The 22,100-nt window shown below is 45.2% G+C and overlaps 1 protein-coding gene across 1 annotated transcript in view; it reads right to left on the bottom strand.

The window, feature by feature from the left end:
- Positions 1-15,962, bottom strand: part of adgra1b (adhesion G protein-coupled receptor A1b) — a 282,388-nt gene extending 266,426 nt beyond the window's left edge. The window contains exon 1 of the mRNA XM_084152987.1: positions 15,949-15,962. The gene's annotated coding sequence lies outside the window, so the exon portion shown is untranslated. The remainder of the gene's footprint in view (positions 1-15,948) is intronic.
- Between the last annotated feature and the right edge of the window lie 6,138 nt (positions 15,963-22,100).

Below are 22,100 nucleotides of genomic sequence, written 5' to 3'. Positions count from 1 at the left end.
TCAGACAAACGCACACGCACAGCAGTCTCCAGTCACCACCCATGTGGCCTGTGACATCAAGATGGGAATGAAGCCACAATCCTGTATCTTCTGTAAGAAGATAAAGATTTGTTTACTGTCTTCCTCTTAGAGGTCCATGCAAGGAGTGCTCATATTCACAATCCCAACGACAGCTCCAACACTTTCTTCATTCACAGCCAGCAATAATGGTGATTCATTTAAACTACTAGTCCCTGTTTACATACCAAAAAGGCAAATGGACAGGTATCAAGGGAGGGGCAAAACCATATTAAAACAAGCTAACTATTGAAAGGTCTATTTTACAACCTTTTAAAACAAAGACATATTGTCTTAGGACATGATACTTAAAAGATCCCCCAGGGTTGTTTGCTGTGTGAACTTTGACCCTGGTGGCCACAAAACTAGGATAGCACGGATGCCATGCCAAGGCTCCAGTCTTTCTACTCCACCCATCTCTACAGCATAATTGGTGCTTGTTCTCTGAGATACTGTAGGTCATCATGGAGTCAGCCCAGAGCTCTCCCACTCGCAACTGCAGAGATTTCACCATGCCATGCTATCCGACTGTCGGTGAAGCTCTCTACCCTTTCTCTATTAAAAGGACACGCTTTAATAGAGATGTCTTCTTCATAACCACGGAGGAAAGGAGCTTGAGGCTAGCCTCCTGGGGATGCGTGCAAACAGGCCCAGGTTCCTACTGCCTCTCTCTGTCTGCTACAGCTCCCATGCCCCGTAAAGAGTCCTTTTGTTAAATCTTTAATTCAACAGGCCTCAACTAGTCCTTTATATGCTTCCTTTCCTCCTAGCTTTCAAGGGTGGGAACTTCAATATCCATTTGATCCTCTACGTTAAAAAGGATGCATGAAAGAAAATCAAGAAATCCTATGATTTACAGCTCACCACAGGAACCGCTATAGGAAACTCTACAGAGGGCTTGATCTAGCATGGAGCTTTGGCAGAGGACTAAAGCCGTGTTGGGCTCTGGTGGTGACACATGCTCTCTGTCATCTAATGGAATGATGAGCCGGTGGCCGGTTCCCCATCTCCCTCTTGTGTCATCCCACTTATGCTTCCACACGCCCTAAACCACCCGTCCAATCCAAACCAGGCTTCTGACCTAAAAGCTCTCTAATTGGTTCAAACCACAGATTTGGCTCGTGTGGCGGCATCCCCAGATTCCCCACAGAATGTTCCGCCGTGCTGCCACACTAAAGCCTGGGAGGATGCAACGTGTAACGGGCTGTGGGCATGGAAAGGGGGGGTAGCGCCATCAGAAACCATGACCTCAAAACCAGAGGGTCACACATGTTGAAATCCCAGATGATCTAAGAGGCAGATAGCCTTGAGAAGCTGAGCAGCTGTGCTTGTAAACTCAAATGCTTCTGTGAGAACTACTGTGAGAGTGGTCTCTGTGTGGAAAAGCACAAGACAATGTAAGACAATGTCAATGAAAAAGTGAGTATGATGATGCTTATGATTTTGTTCTAACAGTGGTGGGATTTGGTGTGATGCTACCTCTCCTCAGACATGCTTGGGCTAAATATCACAGCTGGAAAGAAGAGGCTCTCCCTCCACCCCTCCTTAGCCTGTGGCTGTTGGTGGGTGGAAGGAGAGAAGGGGAGAGCAGGGGTCCCAGCTGGTATAACAGAGTAGGGCGACCTCCAGCTGAGAGTGAGGGAGAGGCACGCTCGCTAGTTGACCTGGGTCACCACGCTGCAAGCGGGTGAGTGCAGGTAAAGCCAGGTGTATACTACATGACTTTCAAAATCCTAACATTGCTAAACCTCTCACATTAAACAACGATCTTTCCTGTAGTATTTTTTGTCTTGCTAACGTAGTTGTGCGCACACTAAACGATGTGGCACAGACAAGATTCTTCACTTGGTCTTGATTCTCGATACCACACTATCTCGCGAAAACAATGATGTGATGATGTGATTAGATTTAACGTAGCTACAGCGAGCTGTGGCTCAAAGCAGCCTCAAATGTTTTCAGTCAGACATTCACGCTTGCCATACAGAGTTGAAATATCTAGCCAACATTTTGAATTGAATAACATTGCTTTTGAACTTCAGAGCTGTAACGATTTGACACTTTGATTAAAGGCAAGTACAAATGCATACTAGTAGTCATCGCTCCTTCTCGAGAGTCTACACATTATGGGTGATGCGAAACAACGTCATCATCTCACTGGCTTCTTCTCTGGCGAGCTCTCATTGGCTATTGCTCATCACCGTTTTCAAAACGTGTCATTGCACATCTCTCACTACAAGAGCATTGCAGATTTTGTGCTGGTAAAATCAAATATCGGGACATCTGCGACTGCTCAAAGAAGATATCGGTAACTCTCATACTGTGTCTCTGACCCGCTCACATTAAACGTGTGAGTGACGGCCGCGCGCCCCGAGTAGGCAACGACCTGGGGATTTTGTCTCCGATCTCAAAAACGTGTCTGGGACAGCTAAATCGGGGCCAAAATCGTGTAGTGTACGCCCAGCTTTAGAGTGCTTCATAATATACGGTGGGAGGACCACCATTACAGTGTACGTATTAGGACATACACCATCAGTATGATGGCCAACAAACCTGAACCCTCTACGCTCTCTTGGCAAAATATACTGCCGAAATGGTCAAATGGAAATTTGCTACATGCAAATGTTCCTACTCAACCACTTTATTTTATATGCAACTTTTATGGGAATATAGGCTTTATACTGTAGCTGCAACACATGTAAATGGGGAATTTATTAACATTATTATACAATTGACAAGGCACAATAAATGTCATTCCCTCTACTTTTGGATGGTGAATCTTGAAGTAGCTTCTTAGCCATACACAGATAGATTTTAATTACAGTTTTTGCTGTAATTACTTTCTTTGCACTCGTTAAACAAAATGTTTAATGGATGATGTTTGAAATAAACTTATTTCTCACAGAGCAGCAGATATAAACTTAATTCAAACTCTTATTTCGGACAGCCCTGTTCTTTGAGAACCCGGAAACATTCGACCTGGACTGAGAAACAGAAGGATGGGTTCAGTAGGAGGTAAGGTCAGTGAAAAATACAGCTTCTCTTTGTAATAGGAATAGGGCAGCAAGGGCACCCACCTGACTTTGTAAGTCCACCATCCTGTCCCTCTATTTTCAGATCAAGCTTCCTCTGGTTAAAGTTAACACAGGCCAAATGATTTCTCATGTTCACAATGTCTCTGAGGGGGCTTTTGAGGGAGAGCTGGATGAAACCAAACACTCAGCCCAGATCCCATATTCCCCCTCTCCGTACCCCACCCCTGAGCACCTCAGCTCTGCTGTACTCCCTCCACTCTGGTCAAACGTGTGTTTTCTCTCTCTCTCCTGATTTCCTGGCCTTATTGAGTCATGATTACAAGCCCCGCGCCCAGTGACAGACGCTGTCAGTTGGCTGTCAGGCATTCAGGGAGGCTCCAGCTGAATCAACACTAGGCTCAGAGAGCGGTCCACACACACGCACGTGTGCAAACACACACACACACACACATGCAGGCATATGCACACACACAGATATGTATGGACGCACGCACACAGGTGTGTATGTACGCACATGTGCGCACACACACACACACACACCAATCACACAATAGGGAAGGGGACGGCAACAGGCGGCCAGCGGGCCAAAATCTATTACCAAGTATTCCCACAAATAAAAAAATAGATATACAGTGGCTTGTGAAACTATTCACCCCCCTTTGGCATTTTTCCTATTTTGTTGCCTTACACCCTGGAATTAAAATGGATTTTTTGGGGGTTTGTATCATTTGATTTACACAACACGCCTACCACTTTGAAGATGCAAAATATTTTTCTTGTGAAACAAACAGGAAATAAGACAAAAAAACAGAAAACTTGAGCGTGCATAACTATTCACCCCTCCAAAGTCAATACTTTGTAGAGCCACCTTTTTTATTTTTTTATTTTTTTTATTTCACCTTTATTTAACCAGGTAAGCCAGTTGAGAACAAGTTCTCATTTACAACTGCGACCTGGCCAAGATAAAGCAAAGCAGTGCGATAAAAACAACACAGAGTTACATATGGGGTAAAAAACATAAAGTCAAAAATACAACAGAAAATATATATACAGTGTGTGCAAATGTAGCAAGTTATGGAGGTAAGGCAATAAATAGGCTATAGTGCAAAATAATTACAATAGTATTAACACTGGAATGCTAGATGTGCAAGAGATTATGTGCAAATAGAGATACTGGGGTGCAAAAGAGCAAAATAAATAACAATATAGGGATGAGGTAGTTGGGTGGGCTAATTTCAGATGGGCTGTGTACAGGTGCAGTGATCGGTAAGGTGCTCTGACAACTGATGCTTAAAGTTAGTGAGGGAGATGAGTCTCCAGCTTCAGAGATTTTTGCAATTCGTTCCAGTCATTGGCAGCAGAGAACTGGAAGGAATGGCGGCCAAAGGAGGTGTTGGCTTTGGGAATGACCAGTGAGATATACCTGCTGGAGCGCAGACTACGGGTGGGTGCTGCTATGGTGACCAATGAGCTAAGATAAGGCGGGGATTTGCCTAGCAGTGATTTATAGATGGCCTGGAGCCAGTGGGTTTGACGACGAACATGTAGTGAGGACCAGCCAACAAGAGCGTACAGGTCACAGAGGTGGGTAGCGTATGGGGCTTTGGAGACAAAACGGATGGCACTGTGATAGACTACATCCAATTTGCTGAGTAGAGTGTTGGAGGCTATTTTGTAAATGACATCGCCGAAGTCAAGGATCGGTAGGATAGTCAGTTTTACGAGGGCATGTTTGGCAGCATGAGTGAAGGAGGCTTTTGCAGCAATTACAGCTGCAAGTCTCTTGGGGTATGTCTCTATAAGCTTGGCACATCTAGCCACTGGGATTTTTGCCCATTCTTCAAGGCAAAACTGCTCCAGCTCCTTCAAGTTGGATGGGTTCCGCTGGTGTACAGCAATCTTTAAGTCATACCACAGATTCTCAATTGGATTTAAATGTTTCCCATTAAACCACTCGAGTGTTGCTTTAGCAGTATGCTTAGGGTCATTGTCCTGCTGGAAGGTGAACCTCCGTCCCAGTCTCAAATCTCTGGAAGACTGAAACAGGTTTCCCTAAAAAATGTCCCTGTATTTAGCGCCATCCATCATTCCTTCAATTCTGACCAGTTTCCCAGTCCCTGCCAATGAAAAACATCCCCACAGCATGATGCTGCCACCACCATGCTTCACTGTGGGGATGGTGTTCTCGGGGTGATGAGAGATGTTGGGTTTGCGCCAGACATAGCGTTTTCCTTGATGGCCAAAAAGCTCAATTTTAGTCTCATCTGACCAGAGTACCTTCTTCCATATGTTTGGGGAGTCTCCCAAATGGCTTTTGACGAACACCAAACGTGTTTGCTTATTTTTTTCTTTAAGCAATGGCTTTCTTCTGGCCACTCTTCCCTAAAGCCCAGCTCTGTGGAGTGTATGGCTTAAAGTGGTCCTATGGACAGATACTCCAATCTCCGCTGTGGAGCTTTGCAGCTCCTTCAGGGTTATCTTTGGTCTTTTTGTTGCCTCTCTGATTAATGCCCTCCTTGCCTGGTCCGTGAGTTTTGGTGGGCGGCCCTCTCTTGGCAGCTTTGTTGTGGTGCCATATTCTTTCCATTTTTTAATAATGGATTTAATGGTGCTCTGTGGGATGTTCAAAGTTTCTGATATTTCTTTATAACCCAACCCTGATCTGTACTTCTCCACAGCTTTGTCCCTGACCTGTTTTGAGAGCTCCTTGGTCTTCATGGTGCCGCTTGCTTGGTGGTGCCCCTTGCTTAGTGGTGTTGCAGACTCTGGGGCCTTTCAGAACAGGTGTATATATACTGAAATCATGTGACACATCATGTGACACTAATATTGCACACAGGTGGACTTTATTTAACTAATTATGTGACTTCTGAAGGTAATTGGTTGCACCAGATCTTATTTAGGGCCTTCATAGCAAAGGGGTGAACATATGCACGCACCACTTTTCCATTATTTTATTTTGTTCATTTTACTTCACCAATTTGGAACATTTTGTGTATGTCCATTACATGAAATCCAAATAAAAATCTATTTAAATTACAGGTTGTAATGCAACAAAATAGGAACAACTCCGAGGGGGATGAATATTTTGCAAGGCACTGTATGTGATCATGTCTCAATGTAATCAAGGTATGAAATTATTGTATTTGAAAATAATCCACTTTTGGGCTTAGATGTGGTCAATTTGCGGTGACCAAATTATTCTAATAATTTTCCGGCCCCCGACCATTCACTCAAAAATCAGCCTGTGGATAAATCCAATTGCCTATCCCTGCAATAGGGTGATAATGGAGTTGTAATGCGAATAGATGTTGAGAGAGGAAGAGTCAGAGGGAAAGCGAAAAGGACATAGGGAGGAAAAGGGATTAATAAAAGTGTGGATGCACAGTACTACAGAAAGTCAGGAAGAGAGCGAGGAAGGGGAAATAAATATTTACATCTCTCCAATGCCTTTTTTTATGGACTTCAGACAGTGGTGATATGGCCTTAAGGGAGGGTCCTACCCCAGGACAGGCCTCTCTCGGGCCCCCCTCAGTTCCGGTGCTCCATACATCTCTTTGACGCACAGCAGGAGTTAAAAATATACTTGTTCTCTTTATTCTACTCATTCCATTCCCTTCCCTTCCCCCCCTTTAGTTCATGAGGCTGGAAGCCTGCCAATAAAAACGCTGATCCCGATTCCACGCCGTTGGTTCGGTCACAGAGCAGACTCCCCATTGTGCAGGGGTTCTGTCCTGGCCCTCAGTTCCCGCAGCCCACAGGCAGTACTGTCCTGTGATTGGCTGTCAAACAGTGGCAGGTAGTTAAAAGGGCTCAGGGGATTGGCTCACATGCTGTGGCAGAGAGTTCAACAACAGCCACTGTTGGACCACTGACTATGCATGACACATCAAATCATTGCAATGCTAACTTTGTGGACAGATGCACGTAACATAAACGGTAGTAGCGTTTGTCGACAGACTGTGGGATGCGACGACTAACGAGGAACTTTGATCCAGTATGCAGATTTTTTTGTCACTGATCATTTGGACATGGTGCTCGCATCTATCGAATTTCGGAAGGGGAGGGGACATTTGTCTCATAGACTTGCCCAAAACTGTCTGAGAGTTTCTGTTTAGGGGGGTGCAGACTTCGCTAGTATCATTAGTATCTTTTTTAACACGTCTCCCCTCAGAACTTAATCGAGCATCTGACGCAATTACGTAATTCAAGTTTGGTTCTGGGTGTCTGAGATTATGCAAATGCTATGCAATTGTTTAATTTCACATTTACTGTCCCCAAGTCCTGAAAGTGACACCAGAGCATGGATTGTATCTTCTCAAAGACATGTTCAGGTATAATGTGACTGCTGCTGCTGGTCAGACATGATGGAGTTTAAGACATTCTCAGAACCTACCAAGACATTCTCAGAAAATACCTCAGTGGAAAACGAATCAAAGACAACAACAACGAAAGGCACATAATGTTTTTCCCACCCCCTCTGGGTTTTCTACCCTCTGGGTAAGGACATGCAGTGCAGCAACCAATTCACAAAACATCTGAGCTCCAAAAAACCCAGTGACCCAACATTTACTTCCATCTGGTAGCGCTTGAGCCTGAACTATCCCTACCTTTCCATTTACTGGGGCCTGGTTACAGCACCAACCAGGCTGCCAGAAAGCGGCCCAGCATGAAGCAAAATGCCACACTGCAGATTGGAAACGGGAGCATGACTGCCAACTACCCAGCTACCCCCTGGCACTCTCTGACATCGCATCCTGTCATTGTGTTGAGTCTGCAGACCTGACTGGACCGGCAACTTCCCAATCAGTGCTCTCTCTCTGCCCTCCAGAGCCCCCAAGAAAAACACTTACAATCAAAGGAAAACAACACATTAGGTGCATGAGAGATTGTGGCGGGAGTTGTGACATATTGTAGACTCATTCGAATATTGCTTATCTGAGCAACAAAACCAGAATATACTAAATGCATTCTGATAGCACATTTTACCTTAAATAACCTAATATTTTATCCAGGAGTAAAACTGGGAATAAGTAAATGTGACTTAACATATATGGGATCCTGGACTTCCTGACCGGCAGAACACAGGCTGTGAGGATAGGCAACAACACCTCCTCCACACTAACACAGGGGCCCCCCAGGGGTTTGTCCTCAACCCTCTGCTGTACTCCCTGTTCACCCGCGACTGTGTGGCTTTGCATGACACCCATCTCCATCATCAAGTTTGCTGACGACACCACGGTTGAAGGCCTGATAACCAACAACGATGAGTCAGCCTATAGGGAGGAGGTAAGTGAACTGGCATTGTGGTGCCAGGAGTAAAACCTCTCCCTCAACGTCAGCAAAACAAAGGAGTTGATTTTTGACTTCAGGAAGCAGAGGAGGGAACATGCCCCGATCCACATCAACGGTACTGCAATAGAGAGAGTCTATTTGTTTTAAGTTCTTCTGCATTAAAATCACTGAGGACTTGACATAGACCAACACCACCACTCTTGTCAAGAGGGCGCAACAGTGTCTCTACTTCCTAAGGCGGCTGAAGAAATTTGGCATGCCATCTGGTATGGGAATTGCTTCATCTTCGACCGCAAGGCCCTCTAGTGGATGGTAAAGACGACCCAATACATCACTGGGACCGTGCTCCCATCCATCCAGGGCATCTACTCGAAATGGTACTTGAGGAAGGCCCGCAGCATCATCAAGGACCCCACACACCCCGCCACGAGCTGTTCACTCCCTTACCGTCGGGCAGACGGTATCGGAGCATGAGGTTGGATACCAACAGGCTCACAGACAGTTTCTATCTACAAGCAATCAGACTGCTGAACACTTGAACTGGACTGACCACCTGCACTGACTTTCTGCACCTTAGCACACATGCACTCACTCATGCACACAACCACACAGATATACACTCATCCACACACACACACGCACATGCACACATACACACACACACACACACACACACACACACACACACACACACACACACACACACACACACACACACACACACAATTGCTGCTACCAGACTCTTATTATTGCTAAATAGTGCACAATTTAAACACTTGCTCCCAATCCCCCCTTCCTCAAAACGTGTGTAAATATTGGACTATTAAATGTGCCTTCATGTATTATACTTATGCTAAAATGTTTATTCTATTCTACTGAGCCATTAACTTATGTTTGTACTCTTATATTTTATTACAGTTTTTTTCAATTGCTTACACACTAAAATTAAAACTTTCCCACAATTAGCAAAACCTTACACTCAAGGAGCAAAACACTGGCCTAGATTTGCACAACTGTAAGCACATTGTCAGCTTTACACTTTTTACAAAACATTACACACAGTGATTTGCAAAACACTAAACACACTTGTATGCATTTGACACAGAAATGTATCATGATGTCATTTCCTTGCAATTTCAAAGCAAAGGCTTTCAAATGAATACACCCATGAACCAATTGGTTAAACACAGCCACCAGGTGTGCACACACCAATCAGGTTTAAGCACTATAAAAAGGCAACAGGTAAGCTTCAAGAAAATGGACGGTGTCAGAGAAAGAGGAAGAGGAAGAGGAAGAGGGAGAGGAAGACCTGAAGGAGGGGTAGGACATGCACAAAGAAGAAGACAACCAAATCTGTGTAACGATATTCGTGCTACAATTGTGGACCATGTTATAAACCACGGACTAACACTGAGGGAGACTGGACTGAGAGTACAGCCTAACCTAAGCAGGTACACGGTGGCATCAATAGTTCGGACATTTCGTCAAGAGCACATGTGAGAAACTTATCTTCTGTCAACAGAAAATACATAGCTTACTGCATGTACTATATCAACAGTTATGGTATCTATTCCTGTTTCATTTTACAGTAAGCTACATGTATTTTGTTTGGCCAACATAGGATTGAACATCAAGAACACCAAGGAGGGAGGGGCCCCATATTCACACAGGAGCAAGAGAGCGAGATCATAAACCTTGTTTTGGCCAATAATGCAATCAGACTTAGAGAAATTCAAGCCCATATTGTCAATGATCACCGAATTTTCAATAATGTCCAACAGGTCTCTCTGTCAACAATAGCCCGTATCCTTAAAAAACATCAAGTTCTGATGAAACAACTGTATAAAGTGCCATTTGAAAGAAATTCAGAGGGTGAAAGGCCTGCGGCGTGAATATGTGGTGGTACGTTTTGTTCACTGACTGTAGTATTGTGTACTGCACACATAACCTTTTTAATGTACATGTCATTTTACTGTATAGCAGACCTACAGTAAATTGATCTACACAATGTGATCTTTTGCTGTATTTCAGAGAGTTTTGCAAATGGATGCGGAGGAAGTCCTGCATGAGTTTATGTACATTGATGAGGCTGGATTTAACCTGACAACAGTGAGAAGAAGGGGAAGAAACATCAATGGCCACAGGGCTATTGTCAATGTACCAGGGCAACGTGGGGGTAACATTACCCTTTGTGCTGCCATTACACAGAATGGGGTCCTCCACCGCCATGCCAACTTGGGTCCTTACAACACTGACCTCATTCTTACATTTTTAGACAGATTACACAATATTATCACAGCAGCAAACCAAAGGGACCAGATGCAATACATTGTCGTCTGGGACAATGTAGCTTTCAATCGTTCTGCTCTGGTCCAAAACTGGTTTCATCAACACCCACAATTTACAGTTCAATACCTTCCACCATACTCCCCCTTCCTAAACCCCATCGAGGAGTTCTTCTCAGCATGGCGGTGGAAGGTTTATGATCTCCGTCCCTATGTCCAGATGGCCCTCATTCAAGCTATGGTGGAAGCATGTGATCAAATTTAAGCAGCCTCCATATAAGGGGGGATTCGTCACTCAAAAAGATTCTTCCCACGTTGCCTTGCAAATGAAAATATAGCCTGTGATGCTGACGAGTCCCTGTGGCCAGATCCAGCTAGGCGGAGAGATGTTTAGGTTATTTTTATTTTTTATTCGGTACTGAACTGGATATGTAATTTATGTTACAGTATTACTGTAAGCTTACAGTACAATGGTACGTTCAGTAATACTGTATGAAAACTGGAAAATGTTTTGTTATGAATGTTTTGTTGAAATGTTCAGTATTGACTGACTTGAGTACATGAAAATAAATAAATATTTTCATTAGTCTGCACAATTTGTGTCATGTGGTGTTGGTGAATTTATTTTTACACTTTCTCTGTGTAAATGCTAAAAGTGTTTTAGGTTGAGCACAGGAGTGTTTAACTGATTCAAACAGAATCAGCCCATATGATGGTTGGGTTTATGTTATGACAACAAAATAAGGTTTTTATAAGACATTGTATAGTTTTGACAAAAGTGTTCCATTTTGCAAATGATCTGAGGTGTTGTGCTACTTTGGTGTAGTGTTGTGCTAATTGTGTGAAGGGGTTTGAAAAACTGGGCCCTGTTTTCAAAATTGTGCTTAAGCAATTGAAAAAAACTGTAATTCTTATTGTTCCATTGTCGAGAAGGAACCTGCAAGTATCCATTTAGTTGAATAGTGTATACCATGTATATCCTGAACATACGACTAATAAAACTTGAAACTTCATGTCTTGTAAGTCTCTGGCTCAAAGCTCAGCCTCATTATCACCATCCAATATTTTACATTTCCAACCTCATTTAATGTTACTACCTAATGTATGTCCTTGGCTGTTCAACAGTTTCTGCTCTCTCTATTATTGGGTTTAATTTAAATTAGCTCCCTTCAAAAGCTGTAAATGAATATTCATGAAGACCTGAAGCACTAGATGACTCTATTTCACACTGAGGACTGAGTGGGGAGCAGCTGGGACCTACGTTTGAACCCTGACTGCTACACCATGTCCTTACTCCACACTGACTGAACACGATCTGTGTACTAAAGTTGACCTGCAGGCCACAATAATGATTAGAAACATGTACTTGTGGGCCTCCCGAGTGGCGCAGCGGTCTAAGGCACTGCATCGCGTCACTACAGACCCGAGTTCAATCCCATGCTGTGTCGCAGCCGGCCGCGACCGGGAGACCTATGAGGCGGTGCACAATTGGCCCAGCGTCGTCCGGGTTAGGTGTTTGGCCGGCCGGGATGTCGTTGTCCCATCGCACTCTAGTGACTCCTGTGGCGGGCCGGGTGCATGCACACTGACACGGTCGTGAGTTGTACGGTGTTTCCTTCGACACATTGCTGCGGCTGGCTTCCGGGTTAAGCGAGCAGTGTGTCAAGAAGCAGTGCGGCTTGGCAGGGTTGTGTTTTGGAGGACGCATGGCTCTCAACCTTCACCTCTCCCGAGTCCATACGGGATTTGCAGCGATGGGAAACTACCAATTGGGGAGAAAAAGGGAGAAAAATCTAAAATAAATAAACATTTCTCTGCTAACACCTATCTAACCTGTAATTGACCCCATTTTCTGCCACAAAGCCTCTGTCATACAAGTGCTTTTAGAGCAGTGTCAGCGTTTGCCCAGGTTGTTGTTGTGGATACACTCTGACTCAGTCAGTGGTTGTTGTTGTTTTTTCTCACCCTCTGTTCACCTAGGGTTGAAGTATGGGATAAGATGGGATAAGATGTACAGTTTATTCAGACCTCTTCATTTTTTTCACATTTTGTATTCTAAAATGGAAAATATATAATTCTCATCAATCTACACACAATACACCTTAATGACAAAATGAAAAAAGGTTTTTAAGAAATGTATGCAAATATATTCAAACAAAAAAACACAATTTACATAAGTATTCAGACCCTTTGCTATGACACTCAAAATTGAGCTCAGGTGCATCCTGTTTCCATTGATCATCCTTGAGATGTTTCTACAACTTGATTGGAGTCCACCTGTGGTAAATTCAATTGATTGGACATGATTTGGAAAGGCACACACCTGTCTACATAAGGTCACACAGTTGACAGTGCATGTCAGAGCAAAAACCAAGCTATGAGGTCGAAGGAATTGTCCGTAGAGCTCCGAGACAGGATTGTGTCGAGGCACAGATCTGGGGAAGGGTACCAAAACATTTTTGCAGCATTGAAGGTCCCCATGAACACAGTGGCCTCTATCATTCTTAAATGGAAGAAGTTTGGAACCACCAAGACTCTTCCTAGAGCTGGCCGCCCGGCCAAACAGCAATCGGGGGAGAAAGGCCTTGGTCAGGGAGGTGACCAAGAACCTCTGTGGAGATGGGAGAACCTTCCAGAAGGACAACCATCTCTGCAGCACTCCACCAATCAGGCCTTTATGGTAGAGTGGCCAGACGGAGGCCACTCCTCAGAAAAAGGTACATGACAGCCCGCTTGTAGTTTGCCAAAAGGCACCTAAAGGACTCTCAGACCATGAGAAACAAGATTCTTTGCTCTGATGAAACCAAGATTGAACTCTTTGGCCTGAATGCCAAGCGTCACGTCTGGAGGAAACCAGGCACCGCTCATCACCTGGCCAATAACATCCCTACGGTGAAGCATGGTGGTGGCAGCATCATCCTGTGGGGATATTTTTCAGCGCCAGGGACTGGGAGACTAGTTAGGATCGAGGGAAAGATGAACAGAGCAAAGTCCAGAGAGATTCTTGATGAAAACCTGCTCCAGAGCGCTCAGGACCTCAGACTGGGGCGAAGGTTCACCTTCCAACAGGACAACAACCCTAAGCACACAGCCAAGACAACGCAGGAGTGGCTTCGGGACAAGTCTCTGAATGTCCTTGAGTGGCCCAGCCAGAGCCCGGACTTGAACCTGATCGAACATCTCTGGAGAGACGTGAAAATAGCTGTGCAGCGATGCTCCCCATTCAACCTGACAGAGCTTGAGAGGATCTGCAGAGAAGAATGGGAGAAACTCCCCAAATACAGGTGTGCCAAGCTTGTAGCGTCATACCCATAAACACTTGAGGCTGTAATCGCTGCCAAAGGTGCTTCAACAAAGTACTGAGTAAAGGGTACGAATACTTATGTAAATGTAATATTTCTGTTTTTTAATTTTTTTATACATTTGCAAACAATTCTAAAACCAGTTTTTGCTTCGTCATTATGGGGTCTTGTGTGTAGATTGATGAGAAGAAAAAAAATAGTTATCCATTTTGGAATATGGTTTTAACGTAACAAAATGTGGAAAAACTGAAGGGGTCTGAATACCTTCTGAATGCACTGTATTCTGAGAGAGAGAGAGAGAGAGAGAGAGAGAGACAGACAGACGGAGAGACAGATGGAGAGACAGTGAGACAGACAGAGAGACAGACAGAGAGAGACAGACAGAGAGAGACAAACAGAGAGAGAGAGAGACAGAGAGAGAGACAGGTAACTGCCAAAATAAAGGATAACCCAACATAAAGTGTCTTAATAGGGTGTTGGACCATCACGAGCCAGAACAGCTTCAATGCACCTTGACATAGATTGTACAAGTGTCTGGAACTATATCGGAGGGATGCAACGCCATTCTTCCATGAGAAATTCCATAATTTGGTGTTTTGTTGATGGTGGTGGAAAAGCTGTCACAGTCGCCACTCCAAAATCTCCCATAAGTGTTGAATTGGGTTGAGATCTGGTGACTGAGACTACATTTTAGTCATTTAGCAGACGCTCCTATCCAGAGCGACTTACAGTTAGTGAGTGCATACATTTTCATACTGACTACCATGGCATATGGATTACATCGTTTTCATGCTCATCAAACCATTTAGTGTCCACTCGTGCTCTGTGGATGGGTGCATTTGCCGTGTTTCAAAGAACTGGGAGCTCAGAACTCGGAAATCTCTGACTTCCGTGCGTTCAAAACAACTGGGAACTCCCAAAAAAAAAACGAGCTCCGACTGGGAAAAATTTATTTGAACGGTCATCCAACTCGGAATTCCAACTCCGGAACTCTGGCCTCTTTCTAGAGCTCTGACTTTCCGACCTCAAGATCACTGACGTAATGATTTGACCTCGTATTCTTTTGAGTTGCCAGTTGTTTTGAAGGCGGAAATTGTCATCCCATGGTAGCCAAAATAATGGTCTGCCCAGCATTTTTATACATGGCCCTAAGCATGATAGGATGTTAATTGTTTAATTAACTTAGGAACCACACCTGTGTTGAAGCACCTGCTTTCAATATACTTTAAAATGTACCCCTCATTTACTCAAGTGTTTCCATTATTTTGGCAGTTACCTGTAGCTACTGTTAGTCATTGGATACACACTTCTCTAAACATCTGTTTCCATTAGTAAATAATTAATTTTGCCCTCAGGTGTGTTAAGTGCTTTTACAGTACCCAGACAACATTCCTACATAACAAATTACTGTAAAGCCTAGTATTTGAGTGGTTGTATTAAGGATTTACAGTGCCTTCAGAAAGTATTCACACCGCTTGACTTTTTCGACATTTGTTGTGTTAAAGCCTGAATCTTAAATGGATTAAATTGAGATTTTGTGTCACTGATCTACACACAATACTCCATAATGTCAACGTGGAATTATGTTTTCTAGAAATGTTTACAAATGAATTATAAATGAAAAGCTAAAATGTCTAGAGTCAATACGTTTTCAACCCCTTTCTTATGGCAAGCCTAAATCAGTTCAGGAGTAACAATATGATTAACAAGGCCCATAAAAAGTTGCATGTACTCACTCTGTGTGCAATAATAGTGTTTAATATGATTTTTGAATGACTGCCTCATCTCTGTGCCCACACATACAATTATCTGTACGGTCCCTCAGTCGAGCAGCGAATTTCAAACACAGATTCAACCACAAAGACCAAGGTTTTCCCAATGCCTCGCAATGTAATGTGGGTCTCTTGTGTATGTTTGCACGTGGCAAGCGTTTGTACATTCACTCTGCCAAAACTGTACACAGTTACAGCTACTCACCCTTCTAGATAACTTGAAACAGTCTAACCAGGTCTTGTGTCTTGAAGTCGCGTAGGCTAGCTAGTGTTAGCTAACATAGCTTCAGTCAGCTGGTGTGGGACCATGGCAAAGTTAGTTTGAGATTGGATATCCTCTCTCTGGGGCTAGTAAAGGACTGTCAATAAATGACAATGGAACAATATTTTCATGTTGCACATCTTTTAGTTGTCTCATTAAATGCTTTCAATATTTGCATATGAATTTCTACAATTTATAGTTGGTTTGAGGTTTTTAAGCCATTTGGAGCTATTGACATATAAAAATATTGTTCCATGTTCATTGTGTAATTTACTGATGGACCCTAACCAGCCCCATAGTGATATCGAATGTCAAACCAAATTGACCATGTGCATTACAATCCGGTCATGTGCAGCTTGCTCTTTAATTAGACTGTAGGCTGCTGGTCCGCAGGGGATTTCAACACTATGTAAACATCATACATCATGATTCAGTGAGGTGAGCACGGTCCACCAGCTGCCAAAGCTCAGTGGGAGGATGACAACAAACAGGGGAGGTCAAAAGTCTACAGTGGCAGTTATGGAACCCATGATTGACTCAGGGGTCCTGTTTCAATACTGTAAACAGGACACCAGCCCTTAGCAATATTTAACTTACTGTGCACTGAGCTAATTCAATGGAAGCGGTCTGTGAATGTGTGGTGACAGTAGTGAGAATAGGTCATCTTGGCTGTCACCACAAATGCCATCTGTAAGTTATATTATTATAATATTAATAATAATATTAATATTATGAATTCTTAAATTCTGCTACCCTTGAACTGTTTTTTTTATTTTTATTGATACATCAAAAAGGATTTAGACCCATTAACAGGGACATAGAGAGTACTAATGTCCTGATGTTTACTATACATCTGTACATGCATTACATTACATACAGTTGAAGTCAGAAGTTTACATACACTTAGGTTGGAGTCATTTTCAACCACTCCACAAATTTCTTGTTAACAAACTATAGTTTTGGCAAGTCGGTTAGGACATCTACTTTGTGCATGACACAAGTAATTTTTCCAACAATTGTTTACAGACAGATTATTTCACTTATAATTCACTGTATCACAATTCCAGTGGGTCAGAAGTTTACATACACTAAGTTGACTGTGCCTTTAAACAGCTTGGAAAATTTCAGAAAATGATGTCATGGCTTTAGAAGCTTATGATAGGCTAATTGACATCATTTGAGTCAATTGGAGGTGTACCTGTGGATGTATTTCAATGTCTACCTTCAAACTCAGTGCCTCTTAGCTTGACATCATGGGAAACTCAAATGAAATCAGCCAAGACCTCAGAAAAATGATTGTAGACCTCCACAGGTCTGGTTCATCCTTGGGAGCAATTTCCAAACGCCTGAAGGTACCACGTTCATCTGTACAAACAATAGTACGCAAGTATAAACACCATGGGACCACGCAGCCGTCATACCGCTCAGGAAGGAGACGCGTTCTGTCTCCTAGAGATGAACGTACTTTGGTGCGAAAAGTGCAAATCAATCCCAGAACAACAGCAAAGGACCTTGTGAAGATGCTGGAAGAAACAGGTACAAAAGTATCTATGTCTGTCACGATCGTCTAAAGAAGCGGACCAAGGCGCAGCGTGTTGAGCGAACATGTTTACTTTATTAAATTAAAGCAACCACGAAAACCACAAAACAAATGACGATAGTGAAGTCCTCTGTGACACTGACAGAACAAATGGAACAAAAACCCACAATGCCCACAGGAAAACAATCAGAATAAATATGGCTCCCAATCAGAGATAACGAGCCGACAGCTGACACTCGTTACCTCCGATTGGGAGTCATTGACCAAACCTAGAAAAGAACCCCACAGAACTGCAAACAAGAAATACACCCAAACCCCAACAAAACAAATACACCCTGGCTCAAATATAAAAGTCCCGGAGCCAGAGTGTCACAGTACCCCCCCCTAAAGGTGCGAACTCCGGGCGCACCAGCATACAGTCTATGGGAGGGTCTGGGTGGGCGTCTGTCCACGGTGGCGGCTCTGGCCCTGGTCGTGGTCCCCACCCCACCTTAGTCACTATCCGCTTCCGTAGCCTCCTCCATATGACCACCCCCCAACTAAACCCCACTGGATTAAGGGGCGGCACCGGACTAACGGGCAGCACCGGACTAAGGGGCAGCACCGGACTAAGGGGCAGTACCGAACTAAGGGGCAGCACCAGGATAAGGGGCAGCACCGGGCTAAGGGACAGCACCGGACTCAATGGCGGATCCTGGCTGGCTGGCTCTGGCGGATCCTGGCTGGACGGCTCTGGCGGATCCTGGCTGGACGGCTCATGGCTGGCTGAAGGATCTGGCTGCTCATGGCTGGCTGACGGATCTGGCTGCTCATGGCTGGCTGACGGATCTGGCTGCTCATGGCTGGCCGACGGATCTGGCTGCTCATGGCTGGCTGACGGATCTGGCTGCTCATGGCTGGCCGACGGATCTGGCTGCTCATGGCTGGCCGACGGATCTGGCTGCTCATGGCTGGCCAACGGATCTGGCTGCTCATGGCTGGCTGAAGGATCTGGCTGCTCATGGCTGGCTGAAGGCTCTGGCTGATCCTGTCTGGCGGAAGGCTCTGGCTGATCCTGTCTGGCGGAAGGCTCTGGCTGATCCTGTCTGGCGAAAGGCTCTGGCTGATCCTGTCTGGCGGAAGGCTCTGGCTGATCCTGTCTGGCGGAAGGCTCTGGCTGATCCTGTCTGGCGGAAGGCTCTAGCGGCTCCTGTCTGGCGGAAGGCTCTGGCTGATCCTGTCTGGCGGAAGGCTCTGGCTGATCCTGTCTGGCGGAAGGCTATAGCGGCTCCGGTCTGGCGGACGGCTCTGAAGGCTCATGGCAGACGGGCGGCTTATGCAGCGCTTGGCAGACGGACAGTTCAGACGGCGTTGGGCAGACAGGCAGTTCAGGCGCCGTTGGGCAGACGGGCAGTTCAAGCGCCGTTGGGCAGACGGGCAGTTCAGGCGCCGTTGGGCAGACGGGCAGTTCAGGCGCCGTTGGGCAGACGGGCAGTTCAGGCGCCGTTGGGCAGACGGCAGACTCTGGCCGGCCGAGACGCACTATAGGCCTGGTGCGTGGTGCCGGAACAGGTGGTCCCGGGCTGAGGACACGCATCTCAGGGCTAGTGCGGGGAGCAGCAACAGGACGCACAGGACTCTGGGGACACACAGGAGGCTTGGTGCGTGGTGTAGGCACTGGTGGTACTGGACTGGAGCGGGGAGGTGGCGCCGGAAATACCGGACCGTGCAGGCGTACTGGCTCCCTTGAGCACTGAGCCTGCCCAACCTTACCTGGTTGTATACTCCCCGTCGCCCGACCAGTACGGGAAGGAGGAATAACCCGCACCGGGCGATGTAGGCGAACCGGGGACACCATGCGTAAGGCTGGTGCCATGTAAGCCGGCCCGAGGAGACGCACTGGTGGCCTGATGCGTTGGGCCGGCTTCATGACATCCGGCTCAATGCTCAATCTAGCCCGGCCGATACGTGGAGCTGGAATGTACCGAACCGGGCTATGCCTGCGTACAGGAAACACCATGCGCTCTACTGCGTAACACGGTGTCTGCCCGTACTCTCGCTCTCCACGGTCAGTCCAGGGAGTAGGCGCAGGTCTCCTACCTGACTTCGCCACACTCCCTTTTAGCCCCCCCCCAAGAAATTTTTGGGTAGTACCCACGGGCTTCCAGCCTCGACTCCGTGCTGCCTCCTCATACCACCTCCTCTCGGCTTTAGCTGCCTCCAGCTCTTCACGAGGGCGGCGATATTCTCCCGGTTGTGCCCAAGGACCCTTTCCAGCCCGTATCTCCTCCCATGTCCATGAATCCTTTGGAGGCGTCCATAAATCCTGTGTAGGTAGGTCCTGTTGCCGCTTGACACGCTGCTTGGTCCTTTTACGGTGGGTTTTTCTGTCACGATCGTCTAAAGAAGCGGACCAAGGCGCAGCGTGTTGAGCGAACATGTTTACTTTATTAAATTAAAGCAACCACGAAAACCACAAAACAAATGACGATAGTGAAGTCCTCTGTGACACTGACAGAACAAATGGAACAAAAACCCACAATGCCCACAGGAAAACAATCAGAATAAATATGGCTCCCAATCAGAGATAACGAGCCGACAGCTGACACTCGTTACCTCCGATTGGGAGTCATTGACCAAACCTAGAAAAGAACCCCACAGAACTGCAAACAAGAAATACACCCAAACCCCAACAAAACAAATACACCCTGGCTCAAATATAAAAGTCCCGGAGCCAGAGTGTCACAATGTCCACTGTAAAACAAGTCCTACATCGACATAACCTGAAAGGCCGCTCAGCAAGGAAGAAGCCACTGCTCCAAAACCGCTATAAAAAAGCCAGACTACTGTTTGCAACTGCACATGGGGACAAAGATCTTACTTTTTGGAGAAATGTCCTCTGGTCTGATGAAACAAAAATAGAACTGTTTGGCCATAATGACCATCGTTATGTTTAGAGGAAAAAGGGGAACGCTTGCAAGCCGAAGAACACCATCCCAACCGTGAAGCACAGGGGTGGCAGCATCATGCTGTGGGGTGCTTTGCTGCAAGAGGGACTGGTGCACTTCACAAAAATAGATGGCATCATGAGGAAGGAAAATTATGTGGATATATTGAAGCAACATCTCAAGACATCAGTCAGGAAGTTAAAGCTTGGTTGCAAATGGGTCTTCCAAATGGACAATGACCCCAAGCATACTTCCAAAGTTGTGGCAAAATGGCTTAAGGACAACAAAGTCAAGGTATTGGAGTTGTCATCACAAAGCCCTGACCTCAATCCTATAGAAAATATGTGGGCAGAACTGAAAAAGCATGTGCGAGCAAGGAGGCCTACAAACCTGACTCAGTTACACCAGCTCTGTCAGGAGGAATGGGCCAAAATTCACCCAACTTATTGTGGGAAGCTTGTGGAAGGCTACCCGAAACGTTTGATCCAAGTTAAACAATTTAAAGGCAATGCTACCAAATACTAATTGAGTGTATGTAAACTTCTGACCCACTGGGAATGTGATGAAAGAAATAAAAGCTGAAATAAATCATCCTCTCTACTATTATTCTGACATTTCACATTCTTAAAATAAAGTGGTGTTCCTAACTGACCTAAGACAGGGAATTTTTACTAGGATTAAATGTCAGGAATTGTGAAAAACTGAGTTTAAATGTAATTGGCTAAGTTGTATGTAAACTTCCGACTTCAACTGTAAGTCCTACAAGTGAGACTATACAAAAGGCTCATAAGGGTATTAGCATTTTTGTGGCACACGGTCAAATATGGTCAACATTCATTGATAATCTCTTCAATTGAATGCCAAATATCTATATGCATCTGTTTATCACAGATACCTTAAAAAAGGAAGGTAGGGGCGTGGATCAGAAAAACAGTAAGAATCTGGTGTGGCCACCATTTGCCTCATGCAGCGCGACACATCTCCTTCACATAGAGTTGATCAGGCTGTTGATTGTGGCCTGTGGAATGTTGTCCCACTCCTCTTCAATGGCTGTGCGAAGTTGCTGGATATTGGTGGGAACTGGAATATGCTGTCGTACACGTCGATCCAGAGCATCCCAAACATGCTCAATGGGTGACATGTCTGGTGAGTATGCAGACCATGGAAGAACTGGGACATTTTCAGCTTCCAGGAATTGTGTACAGATCCTTGCGACATGGGGCCGTGCATTATCATGCTGAAACATGAGGTGATGGCGGCGGATGAATGGCGCGAAAATGGGCCTCGATAAAATGCATTTGTGTTCGTTGTCCGTAGCTTATGCCTACCCATATCATAATCCCACCGCCACCATGGGGCACTCTGTTCATAACGTTGACAATAGCAAACCAGTCTCCCACACGATGCCATACACATGGTCTGCGGTTGTGAGGCCATTTGGACGTACTGCCAAATTCTCCAAAACAACGTTGGTAGAGAAATGACCATTACATTTTCTGGTAACAGCTCTGGTGTACATTCTTGCAGTCAGCATGCCAATTGCACGCTCCCTCAAAACTTGAAACATCGGTGGCATTGTGTTGTGTGACAAAACTGCACATTTTAGAGTGGCCTTTTATTGGCCACAG

The sequence above is a fragment of the Coregonus lavaretus genome (genome assembly GCF_964263955.1).
Source record: "Coregonus lavaretus genome assembly, chromosome: 1".
NCBI lineage: Eukaryota > Metazoa > Chordata > Actinopteri > Salmoniformes > Salmonidae > Coregonus > Coregonus lavaretus.
The sequence above is the reverse complement of the archived record's forward strand: the minus strand, read 5'-3'. Positions and strand labels throughout refer to the sequence as shown.